We start from the raw sequence: 11,064 nt of genomic DNA on the forward strand, positions 1-11,064 counted from the left end.
GTAGGTAACAGAATTGTTGCTCTGCTTTTGTGGTCAATGCTTTATAAAAAGGACATCTAAGGATCACTTGTAGGACATGAGAACGGTTGGGGATTGTATTGAGAACTGGAAAACCTGGAATCTACTAACAGAGGTTGATTGCGATTTGATAGCGGCTTGCTTGCAGGATATATGTACTATGTCTAACGACCTTTAAATATTGGAAGGGATTGAAAACGGCCGAAACCAACATCTTCACCGAATCCAAGATACTAGAACTGTGCGCATGTATCTCCAGCTTGATTAGGAGCATTTTATGCTACATGTAATCAGTATACTTCGACCAGTTGGCACCCTAGAGTACCTCCGAGCTCACGAACAACTAAATTATAATTTTCTCTAACTAATGACCAGAGTGAGCTTTCAGACAATCTGTCACGTCTCCGTTGTAAACGTTTTCTACTGTTATAGACAGATTCCAGAGTTCCTTTTCACATGGCATCCACGTATCGTAGGGGGTTTGGAGGTACCCAAGGGTACATTTATGCGGCCCACGCGGCTGACTGCAAGGAAGAAGTCGAGATGGCGATAATGAAAAGCTCGATCTCTTGAGTGTCAGTACTGTTGACATAATGTGGGAAATTGTAATTACCTCGAGTGCAATCATCCATGATTTGCCTAGCGTACCTATGATGGCAACCACAAGTAAAAGAAGTGCCATTACAGAGAGATAGCATGAGATGTACTGCAGCTTAGGTCGGGCTAAGGTTGAATGTCGAACCATCAACCAGAACCATACAGTTACACCCACATAGTCCACAAAGAGAACAAAGAGGCCACCCGGATGGACGGAGCTCAGGAGGAAGGTTCCAGCGAGAGACAACGCTACCTTAGCCAGTGCGGAAAGAACGGCGAAAGTAGGGTACACGATGCGTAGAAATCGAGGTGTGAATATATTTTCACGCTGTTGAAAAATTACATGAAGATACTGTGGTCCGTTAGCCGACAGTAAGCCTCACTCATTCCATGCAATGAAGACCTACCGCTTGTAGCGGTGGGAATAACGGAGTAACCCAAAAGAGCACTTGGCTCCATCTTGGAAATCTTTTACTCCAGAACAGCCCGGTAAGAATAGCAAAGGGAACACATGAGAAGGCACACAAACTCAAGTCGAATTTGTGCCACCGCCACTTGGATGGAATACAGTACAAAAGAGACAGCCTTCCAACGTTCAGAAGTAGAAGAATAGTCACTAAAACAGATTTGATAACGTCTTCTGAAATCATGGCTATAATTTCTTAGCAGCAGACACATCTTGGGATTAGAGATGGAGGTTTATATAGCCAAACCAACAATTGCCTAGTCATGAATGTATAGATCCCAGGAGCTCTTCATCGGGTTCCAAAGTCTCCTCGACGGATCGCATACTCAGCTTTCTACCTTAATCTCAACTTTATGGCGTTGCGGAAAAACTGAGGTCTTCAATTAATGGTTCGCGGTAACATTTTGCTTTCCTTCCGCGCTCGAGAGCAAGTCCCGCTTGAAAGCCTGGAACATATTGCTGAGCCAATTAGTATCGCACCTGCTCATTCTCACCCTTGCTGATATGAGACCACCTGCATGGGAAAAGCGATAAAAAATAATGAACGTTCACATTTCACTTTACTAGAAATGGGTGCAGTCAGTCATCGCTTCACAATGGCCGATTGCAAGTGCATTTCGCCTTTTCAATGTCGACGGAATGCGACACGGTGGTGAATATATACGGGAATCTTACATATCACGAGATCTGACCATATCGCGGGCCGCCCATATAATTCCTTTGGGCGGAACAGTAGAAACTTGCGCGTTGCCTACAAAATGCTTGGAAACCTCGCAAGCTTGGATGGAACAACGCTCTATCTTTGAGAAAGCTTGGTACACATTATGCACGTATTCCCTTTCTGAAAACGATTCAAAAACCGAGACAGAAAGAAACTAGATCATAGATATTAGCTCTAGTAGCTTATTGGTATATATTATGTCTGTCGCGACTGAGTTCCTGTTGCCTTGGAATCATGTCTCTTGGCTACACATTGAAAAGGGGATGGCTCGATGGCAGTCTGATGTGGCAGACGGGTCGGTATCAATGGAGAGAAGACAACCAACCGCTCCCATGCCCACCGTAGGCGTAGAGAGTAGTCTCAGTAAGCGACTGAAGTACTGATCTTGAAGCTATATCATGAATGAAGAATCTGGCGGATAAACCGTAGTCATATTGATGATGGTAGGATGCCATCCCTCGAAGGAGAAGATTGCATGCAAGCTTCCTGCAGATATTGTGATACCTTAGGCCACTAATATGCTACTCTCACGGGTTCCATCACTACAACATGTAATTTAGATCATTGTATGCCAGAAATAGCTTTTGGTTGGAATTAGAACAACAAAGATATCTGTATTTAAGGAAATGCTGTAATGCGTCGATCCTCAGCCAGGTTGGACACTCTCTTCCTGCCTGACGGGCGTTAGGGTTGTCCAATGCAACAAGCAGGCTTGCCAGATCCAGCTACCTTTATAGCTGCATCTCAGTGGCCTAAAAGAAAGGCGTATCATTGTGGTTCACGTTCTACTCATCGAGTCTCGTTCACCACTCATCCTTGACTGTCCATAGAGCCCTTATCATTCCAACAAAAAGTTGTAAATGTCTATAGCCTTAGAGGGTTTTCTCTTTCTATCTCTATCTATTAAACACGCAGCAGATTAGAGCGCATTGGTATTTAGTTCCCGTGCTTTACCACGTGCGATATGCAAAGAGGAGCCCGTACAAGGTTGTCTTGGTGATAGAAATGACGGAAATACTTTCGCTATTTTAGTTATAGTTTCAGTCTGCTCGGAAAGTACTACTATAATTGATAAAGTTTTCCTTGCTTCATGATTACATGCAGCACTGCTAGAACGAATGTAAAAGACATAAGATAGACGCAAGAATCAAAATAAAAACAGTATGCGAATCCTCATGCACATCCCATTGGTGATTCAGTTATGCACTTGAACGTCAAGTAGTTCACCTAGACAGTTCACAGGCCGTAAGAGCAATAACAGAACACAGGACATGGGTTTCACGTGATAGTCTTTTGGGTCTGGCAATCGCTTCTGACCACCGCCCTCCTCTTGGTATTAAGACATGTAGGGAATCGCTACCTGCATGACTACTTTGGAATACTCCACGAGGCTGTATGTTGCGATCAGGTACATGCCGTGTAGACTGGGCTGCCCAATCCGCGCCAATCCAATTCTCTCAAGAGGACGACAAACGTAGAAAACATAACCGAAGAAATTGATGAGCAGCAGTCGACCGAATGCAGTGGCCAGTGGGGAGGGATCGTGGAGTGGTTCGGCCAATGCATGAATTGTGGGCACCAACGCCAATAGGCCCACTGGCGCATACTGGCAGAATCGACCACGAAAGGATACCGTGTTATCTTTGAGGTAGCCGTCAGGGAGGCTTCCAACAACGATCACGGTGAAGGCTGAAGCGTATCCAAGTTGTAGCAATGGTTGGGCTGGAAAGAGAAACGCGACCGTCGGAAGAGCAGCGGTCCAAATGAGGAAGAGACCTACAAACCACAATGAGACTTGCTCTTTTGTCTTTGTTTTGTTGTGGAGCACACAGAAACCGTTTTGGATGACAACACATAAATGCCACAAAGCGATTCCGCCACCAAAGGCGATGACTGCCAGGGCATACGGGATCGACTCTTGAGTTGAAGGAAAATGGAAAATCAAAAGTAGTAGTAGATAAACGACAAAGTAGGAGAGCCCGAGCATGCCAATTATAATATCAATGGCACAGTTGCGCAGGTTATGGTAATCGAGAGTGTCCATTTTGCAAAGTCAAAGTAATTATTCCGACTGGATTGAGGATAATTATTCGGGCGGGTAGGCGTTTTTATAGCCAAGTGTGGAGCCCAGGCCATATTCTTTACTACACAAGTCGGTATTTGCTGAAACACGAAGGAAGGGTGGAAGTGACACTTTATGCGGCGGTGATCACCAGAACGGTTGAGGTGAAGAACCATCATATCAACAATCACGACCTCAACGGCTGCACCCTCAGAAATGAGCACGTTCATCTTGAACAGTCGAGGCGTGTTTATCTGTCGTTGTCCCAATGATCTTCGGGCTATGCGACTGGCCTATGTATGCAATGACTGTGACGGATAAGAGCATGGTGTATTTCTCACTAGGTAACTAAAGGCTATAAGGGTTGAACGTGCTTATTCGTTTTCTCTTGCACAAAACGTCCTCGCGAAATCCAGAAATGGAAGAGATTGTACATATTGTTCGCCAGATCGGCCAACAGCAAGCACACAATGCTTACTATCGTGACTGCTATGCTCTCTTCAAGCTACTCCAAGACCTGACGGAACACACTTTCAACGAGCTACAAACACTTTACCGATCCGGTACCGGGGACACGAACAATTCCGTGCAACAAGTACTGCGAACTTTCCAGAATGCAATCTGCAACCTTGTTGAAAGGGCATGTGAAGCTCAAGCGGCTTGTGAGGAGTTGTGTCCCGTGAATGCATCATTTTCAGCACGTGATATTTTAGAGCCCATCAGAAGGATGTACACAGATCCAGGTCCCTCAACCAAAGGCAGGCAAACGCTTTGTCACGCCTGAGCCTACTATCAAAGCCTTTATCACGGACAACACTGGCTGTTCTTCTTTCGTGACCTCTCAGAGAAATTCCGTGTTTCCATGTTTCGCCCGCTACAGATTATTAGGCGACCACAATGTATCATACTTATCTGATAATTCTGTACCATAAAGGCCACAAACGACATGGGAGTTCAAGAAGTATTCGGCTCAAATTTTGTGAATTAGATATATCGAGAAAGATTTCTATTTTACTGAATGTGCACTATAGAAGCAAGCAATACAGTACCCCAGTCCACCATCCGCAATTGACTATATAAATAAATCGCAATCTACTCAGCTGAATGAATATCTGATTCAAGACCCGCAGTGCGCTTTCCATTTAGATGCAACAGCAGAAAATTTGAACCAGCCATATGATTGAACTGGCAATAGAGAACAGCAAGGCCAACCACGTTGTGATAAACATCTTTGCTCCAAAGTTGACTTGGACACCATAGGTCTGCAAGTTATTCTTGACGACGGAAGCGAAAAGACCATACAGAACCGTGACCAAGATTGTGGCAGTCGTAATGAGCGTCGATGAAAGCTTGGTTTGTCAGCATCTTTCTATGTTCTCCCGAGTATTACATACCGTGCAAAATATGGCAAGTAACTTGCTACCACTGGAAAAGAAACACTTGCGACCAGCCAAGATTATGGTCAACGTGGTTGCCACAAACCCGGAAATATACAAACGGATCGCACTCAGGGAGAGTTGGCGGTAGCCGGAAATCAGACTTTGATCTATCTCTGGAAGTATGTCGATTACCTTTATTGGCGTAGAATCAAGCAAGGCAGATAGATCGAAAGAAAAAGATGTGCTGGGGTGGGAGCACACCATCTTCGAGCCATCCTGGGACTTGCAGTAGCTCCAGAGGCCAACAAAATAGTATCGAGGCAGATGTGACTTCAAGTCGTGTACCGGGGCTTGCATCATGCTCCTGGCAGCGGACGTTGCCTCAATAGTTGCTTCATGTGCGCTGGTATGGACGCTAGACGCCACGTCTTCGACGGCATTTCTTCCCCCTCTCTCGGAACGCGCATTGTCAATATTGAACGAATCCCGAATTTGTAAATCAGGTAGCTTTGGAAAATCTTTCAGGTCTACCTGCCGATTTCTTAGCTAGGTGATTAGAACTGAAGTGTTTTCGGGCGTTTCTTACTTGCAAGTAATGCAGACCCCTCGGAGAGGAAGACGACGAACATCCGACAAAGATAAAAGATAGACAAACCAAAGCCGCGACAGAAAAAGACAGTGCCGTGGTTGAAACTAGCGAATCCAGTTTGCTCTTGGTGGAAAGCTTCATGGTTCACAAGCGAGAACCGAATGGAGCGTATCTTACTGTAACCGATTATGACCTTGACATCCGGGTAACATTTGAGAATCATGTTGCATCGCAATGCAAGGAAGCTCTTTATAAGAGTCCAAGATATGGTCAGCTTAGTCCGTGTGGACAGTATTCGGCAAACCAGATAATTGAGGTCGGCGCAATTTTCCGCCTCACTCCATGGGCAGTAGTAGATAAACGTGGCAGGTAAACTATCAGCACAAATGAGCTTCCCATAATAAACAACTGTAGCCGGTGCAGGCAGATAATTGACTTCATTGACCGCTGGAATAGGAGGGCATGCAATAGATCGTCGAATTCAGATCTTTGGCTCACAATTCTTCCCAGAAAGGTTCAATAATAAAGCTGGTATAAATACTACTGTATGGAGTCTCCCTCGACACATTGTTCTCGCGTCATTCTAAACACCTGCTCATCTGCAACACACATGTGACTTGCACTGGCTCCCATCATGTCCCCTTCCAGGCAAGCAGAAGTTGAACATTGGGAGCGAAAGTTATACGACTATAAAGAACGTCATTTCGAGCTATCTGCTAGGGTGCATATTTCTCACCTCGTCTTCGAAACCGGGTTCAGAAGACAGATGGACGGCCGGCAGAACATCCGCCGATTGAAACAAATGATGAAGATTCAAGGGTGCCAACGCTTGATGCGGGACAACCATGTACCAGTGATAGTTCCCAGGGCTCATTGGCAAGATCGCGTACGTCCGCGATCTGGCAGTGGAGTCATGTCTACCTTGTTGGGGTTAGATTACCGGTTGTGCGGGTACGATCACGAAAATCTCATCACGGCTGCCAAGCATGTCCTCGACTATGACAACCAGTGGTGGATTGTAGATGTGTATCTAACAGATAATGATGAAGGTGCGTCTTCTCAGCTCCAGCTTTCTGAGATCCCCGTTGACAATTCCCTAGCTTCGCCCGAGGACCACAGCAATGACGTGGAGTCTGTTCGTCATAAGTTCGTTCAATCGCTAAAGGAGCGATACCCAAACGATAATCGCCCACCCGATGGACTGATCTACGAGCGGATCAATCGCTATGAGGGCTACCTCAACACGCCGAGGGATCCACTCGCTGCGAATAACTGGTGGGCTGTACTGGAGGCTCTCGCAGGAAGTAAGAAAGGAAAGTATTTGAAACAATTCTTCAAACATGAGACCTTACACCTGAAGCTAAACTCTTTGCTTGTCATTCCGGGTCTTTGGGAAGGCATGCGGATTGGGCTACTTCATAAAGTGACAGCCATGCATTGCGACGAAGTGAGTTACTCGGTAACCCAAATCGACCTTATCTCAGCTAACATGGTTGCAATTCTAGCCAATCGCATGTTACTGGGAATTGATCTTCAGGACTTTTTCGAGATTGGTCGGAGGAAGAGAGGAGCTGTTACCCCTGATTGATGCAGTCACAGTCGACCTAATTCAGTCTCGTGTCCCTAAAGTCTCCCGCGAAGATTTGAGCGCTTTAAAAAAGGAGTTTGAAGCGGGCAGGCTTTTTTCAAACTTCACGGCAGCATCTCGAGAGGAAATATGGGCGCGTTTGATAGAGATTGATTATCCAATTCCGACCTTGAAGACATTTTTCAAGGACCGACTCTATCTTGAGGTCGCACGAAGTGTCATGAACCGACTGTTCGTCCAGCCGCGAGACGGAAAGATTACGATTGACCAGGGTGTATACAGGAAATATAACACTGGGGTCCCAGTCTCGACGGTGTTGGCACAACAATGGCTAGGAGACGACCTGCTTGAATTTTGGCGCTTCAGTTTCCAGTACGGATTTGAAATGACCAATCACCAACGCCTGAAGTCGTCCAAGGATGCTGAGCCCGAAGCCCTGTTTGGTCAGCAAAGCTCCGAATCTTCTTTTCTCCCCAAACACGAAATATGGCGCCATTTCTTCACACTCCTAAGGGCTAGGTCATTCCAAGCACCAGTCACAGACGACACCTCATTTCCAACGGGGGAATTACCTTGCCCTAGGCCGTGTGAATACCCAGAAGACTTGACCGAAGAAATCGAAGTTGCCAAAAGATGCGGAAAGCCATACTCAAATACTGTCGAGGCAGATCGATTCGCTCTGTCGACAGAGTCGTTGCTGCAAGGCCACCCCCCAGTCCGCGTGACAGCGGGCTTTCTCCGACAGTCCGTTTTCAGAGCGTTCTTTGGCTATCTTTGGAATAGCAATGGCCAAACATCCGGTCATCCTCCTCCTCCTCCTCCTCCTGAGGATAATGTCGAAGTTCAGGATCGCAGCGAAGAGCTGACTGGGGCAGATGTCGGCGGGAACATGATGGCAACAGACGGCATGGATGTAGATCCTGGGAGTCTCAGGCCGAGCCCTCTCGCCATCTCAACAGCCCAGACTCATGACAATGTGGCTTCTGCTTCAGCCGCTCATCTGTCACCGTTGCCTTACGCCATGCATATCAGCGTAGCAGGAACAACAAGAACATTAATTCTAAAAATGGATGACTCCTTTATGACTGACTTTTCGAATGGTCTGTCTGATCACCACTTCACAGTTTGGATTGACGAGGATGGGCGATCCATTCGCCCGGAGAACTGCTACTCGCACTACCTGAACAATGCCTTATCGGTTCTTCGTGCCGAATTTAGGGATGATGTGCAAACTCGCTACGATAGTACACCCTCGCAAATGGGCGCTGGGAGCAAGAGAAGGAGGGTTGATACAGCTAGAGCAGCTAGTGCGGACCAATGGGTGCAGGGGCAAATTGTCAGGCTGTCTGATCTGCATAGCAGTGACGAAGGCGAGCTTTGAATATATCCGGGCTGGTACCGCAAAAGCCCCCGAGGAGTATGGGAAAGGACATAACACGGAAAGAGGGAGCTAGAGTTGTCGACTACATGAATGAAGTACCTGCAAATTAGTACGTCTTACATTGTTTATATCCGGAAGGAAATTTCAACTGCATAGCGAAGAGGCCCTCGTCTTGGCCACCGAGTCCGATACTTGGACTCGAGATGAAAATCCCCGTTGTAGTCTCACCCAGACCAACTACGGAGAAAAGGATTTACGCATTGCTGTATTGATATATTGATGGGTCTTGCAATACGATAAGCGCATAGAAAGCGTAAAAGGGGATGCATTTCGGATGTTAGCAATACCCGTACGGTTCAATCCAAAGTGTTATCGCCAGCCAAGGATAGGGATGTAACAGAATATTGTATACGCCAAGACACCATCTACAATGGCTGATAAATTGTACCCGTCATAATTCAAACATAGTGCAATCTATCACTATAGAAAAGGCGACATATGGTTTTCACGCAGCCCAGGAAGCTATACCTGAAGAGTAGGTCCACCTAAAACAACGACAGGCGCAGAATAAACAATATCACGTGGGTAGGCAAGGCAATCGGTCGATTAACAATGCAGCCAGCTCCGGAATGTCTACCAGGTTTCCATCAACCGACCTTGCATTCCACTTTTGGAGATAGTGCTGGATAAAAAACAATCCAACTTGGTATAAGCGGTCTGGGATAAAATCCAGCTCTGTGGGCTTTTGCTTGCACATGATTGTCTTGATCGAACTGTTTCCAGATGATGTCCGATCTTCGAGCTCGGATTGTAATACCGACAGCTGTGCACGGAAGAGCAAAACTCGCCTTGAAGTGCGATGAATAACTCGACTCAGTCGCTTCAACTTGGGCCAGTCTCGTCTCTTGAAGCCTTGTAGTTTCGTCAGAACTTGATTCGTATGCACCCGATTTACTAATGGTAGCCGATCTTGTTTGAATGGAGTTGTTGCTTTTCCATTTGCCGACTTTCGCTGCGAAGCTTGTGCAAGCCGTGTTGGAGCCATGAGACCAGGTACCAGGGTCATCTTAGGCACTCTATAACCCATGGGTAAATGTCGAGTTTTGGGCAGTGTGGCCGTCACTGTATTTACCGAATGCTCGGCTCTATTCTTGACGGTAGTAATACGATCTTCTCGGGTGTTGTGTAGAAGAAGTAAAACCAACACGATCATACACCTTATGGAACATTCATTGGAGATTTGGTTCCGCCTATCTGACGGCGTTGTTTTTTGTAGAACGTTGCCGTGGCTTTGGCTGATCAATTCATTTCCAGAAGCCATGATCTGGCCGGCACAGATATCGGATCCTCCACAAGCGCCCTCTATTGTTGGAATTGAGCTCGATCGTGACTTATTGGATGTACCGCCAGTGACGTACGGGAGTAGCAATCTTAAGTAGTCATTGGCTATGCAACGAAAACACGACAATGTGGGGTTGCGGCAGTACATTATAATATATTTCGGTGAGAATTGCCAATTTTTGAGGTGACTTACAAAGTTGCGGGCTTCGGTTCAATCAGTATCATGATGGTCTTTATGCCAACTAGGGGATTTGCACGCTAGATAGCTCGCCTATGGGGATAGCACGGCGCTCTCCATTCCGGATTCAATATTAGAAAAGCGCGAACTCACATTCTGTATTTATGACCGAACCGAACTACCTCGCGTTCACCAAATTTTCTATCTTCACCATCTTCGCCATCTTCACCATCATCACCGTCTTCATCGCCATCCGTCGAGTCCCATTGAGTCAGGTCAGGTGGTGTGCACATCGCAGTTCAATGATAATTCTTACTCAAAGCCGAAGTGAAAGACCTCTCCGCGCTTCGGGTCATCATTATCGCAAGCTAGCTAAGATTCTACCACTACAGTACATGTACGCAATCTGATTAGGGAAATCAAATTTTCAGAAAGGACCATTGGCTGAGATTATCAATATCAATATCTGGAGGGTTCTTGCAAATCGTTGCTGAGAATACGGGGTCGCCCAATGCCAAAAAGATTCCCTTTTCAAGTGTCCATAGAAAAGTGGGAAATTTCCGCTCTCTGAGCTAACCTCTTGTCACTTTTTAGATGGGAATCTTCGGCTTCCGGTTGGAAGACAGAGGTAGATCGCCAAGCGCGCTTACACAAGTGACGAATGATTAAATAGTGCAGAACAAAAATCCCGATAAGAGCAATACTGCCCCCAAGGACACTGCTAAGTATCAATACCATTCCCTG

Source organism: Penicillium canescens (genome assembly GCF_028828765.1).
Source record: "Penicillium canescens strain IBT 15451 chromosome Unknown utg000010l_segment0_segment0, whole genome shotgun sequence".
Lineage (NCBI taxonomy): Eukaryota > Fungi > Ascomycota > Eurotiomycetes > Eurotiales > Aspergillaceae > Penicillium > Penicillium canescens.